Source organism: Psammomys obesus, unplaced genomic scaffold (assembly GCF_907164565.1).
Source record: "Psammomys obesus unplaced genomic scaffold, mPsaObe1.curated_primary_1811, whole genome shotgun sequence".
NCBI classification, from domain to species: domain Eukaryota; kingdom Metazoa; phylum Chordata; class Mammalia; order Rodentia; family Muridae; genus Psammomys; species Psammomys obesus.
Window position 1 is genome coordinate 2,955,240 of NW_026592481.1, and position 2,639 is coordinate 2,957,878.

Genomic DNA, 2,639 nt, shown 5'->3' on the forward strand with positions numbered 1-2,639 from the left:
AAGAAAATGAAGAGATCCATGGTGAACTAGTCATGCAATATTTGCCACAAGACAGGAAAGCTGTTTGTCATGGCCATAGAAGAATATCCTAGGGTGCTTGGTGTCCAGGCCCCAAATGACTTGCTTATGTTTCTTCTACCAGGGTATTGGCTATAAGTACCAGACAGGATGTGGTCACCTAGAGAACAGTCAACCTTTAACCTTGAGTATATTTGTAGGCCCAGTAGGCAAGCATATGTGCTTTCCTTATGAGGAAGGGTGTTTAGTTAACTGGGAAGCCATAGCTTTCTTCATCTGCAGTGTTCATATATGCCTTCAAGACGACTTTATATTATCTGAAAACATCAAAACCTGTTCCCATGTCTTATGGTTTTTAAGCCATGATCACTTGATATTCTTTCTTCATTCTGAGAACCCGAAGGTGAACTTATTTTTCAAGGTTTGCTACTCTTTTCGTTTTGTTTTGTTGATTTAAGCCTGGGTTTCTCTATATAGCTCTGGCTGTCCTGGAGCTTGTTCTGTAGACCAGCTGGTCTCCAACTTAAGAGATCTGCCTGCGTCTGTCTCCAGAGTACTGTGATTAAAGGCATGTTCCACCATCACCTGGATCCTATACTCTTATAGTCTTGTTATGACTGGACTCAGACTTAGTAGAAGCTTTCAGCAAAGACAGCCTTCCTCTCTTGACACTTGGTACCTGGTGTTTTTCTTTGGCTTTCTTCATTCTCTTGGCCCAAAGTATAATATAATCTGTAGCCTCCTTACCTTTATTCTTGGTGTTTTGTTTCTTTGGAGCAACAGCTCAGTGTTTCTGTTACAGGGCATGTGTAGTAACTAGATGCTGAATCTTGGGACTCTTGGTCCTGAATGGCTTCTTACCTTCTTCGCTTAAGGGCTTTCTGAAAACATATTGGAAGACATCTGCATCTTTAGAGAGGTTTAGGAGCTACCAAATTCTATTACTTCTTTTTGGCCTCATCTACAGAGGCACAGTAGCATCTGTCAGTCCAGGAATATCCTTCTCTCTTTTATTTAATTATATTTTACAATAATCAAGTTGAGAGCCCTCAGATTGGCAACCACAATCCATCCCGAACAGACTTGGGCTTCCACTCTCCAGGTCTCCTTGATGTCTAACATGAATGCTCCTTCCTCAGCAGCAGGCACACTCAAATATGGGTCAAGACACTTCGATTCCTGGGCAAACCTTGCTTCCCAGCACGGATTTGAACCACAGAACCCTTTCACTCTTCACCTAGAGCATCAGCAGCTACTTCTGTTAGAGAGTACAAAGTTTGCATTTATTATCCACTTCAAGAAATTTTGGACAGCTAGTGGCTGGGAAGGAGATATTCAGCTTCATGTTAACATAGCCAACTGCCCAAGAGGTACCTTGAAAAAGAGCTCAAAGGGTGAACTTTAAAACCTGAAGATACCTGATAAGCTAGGGTCAGATGGAAGGGGTGGAGGACCTCCCCTAGCAGTGGACTTGGAAAGGGGCAGGGAGCAGATGAGGAAGGGAGGGTGGGGTTGGAAAGGAATGAGGGAGGGAGCTACGGCTAGGATACAAAGTAAATAACCTGTGATTAATATAAAAAATAAAAATAAATAAAATAAAATAAAGTTCCTATGTTTAAACCACTTGTTATTGTCCATTGAAAATAAATTATATACCTTAAAAAAAAAACACTGTTAAGGGGCTGAAGAGATGGCTTGCTGCTTAAGAACACTTTCTGCTCTTCTATAGGACCCAAGATAGATTTCCACCACCCATGCCAGGTGGCTCACATTCATGTCTAATTCCAGCTCTAGGGGCTCTGATGCCTCTAGATATGAGTGCACATATCCACATACAGAACTACTCACAATTAAAAGAATAAAAATAAATCCTAAAAATGTATTAAAACATTACACAAAGTAAAATTGCTGTGGACTGGATGTAGTGGCACATGTCTATGTAGTCTCAGCATGCAGAAAAATCAGAAGGCTTGACATAACTTTGACGACAGCTTGCTCTACATAGAGTTCCAAACCAGGGCTTGAAAGATGGTTCAGGAGTTAAAGGCTATGCTCACAACCAAAATGTTGGAAATTCTATATCAGATAAAGGTACAAAATGATTTGTTACAAATATTTAAATGTACATATCCATATATATGTATGTTCAGAAAAGCAATTAGGACACATTAGGATGACTATTCAGTAAGGAAATATACTTTTTCTCTAAGCTATCAAGATATGAGATTAATTTGATAACACAATAATTTTGTTCTACTCATTTGTTAAAAATTAATATGACCCCTTTCAAAACATCTTCTTTGGGGGAAATACTTGCTTTAAAATACATTTGAGGAAATAAAACTTACCAAATGGAATTCACATATAGACTGTTCTAATTGGAGTTGCAAGAGAATCATAGTAGCATCAGAGACAGAATAAATGGAAAGAGGACCATTAATTTGAAACTATATTTTTCAAAACACAGGGAGAAGTAAAACAGCTATTTTATATTCTGTAGAAGCAGTTTTGAGTTAACAAAGGAAGTCTGGCTTCAGCAAAGCCCACCAGGCTTGAGGCTAAAGAAAATCCCAAAGACTCGCATTCTTGTGGTAGCCCAGTAACAAAGGAAAAATTTAATG

The 2,639-nt window shown here is 39.1% G+C and overlaps 1 pseudogene; it reads right to left on the minus strand.

Annotated features, from left to right (window-relative positions):
• Positions 1–610: 610 nt before the first annotated feature.
• On the minus strand, positions 611–1,363 carry LOC129681441 (40S ribosomal protein S6-like; annotated as a pseudogene).
• Between the last annotated feature and the right edge of the window lie 1,276 nt (positions 1,364–2,639).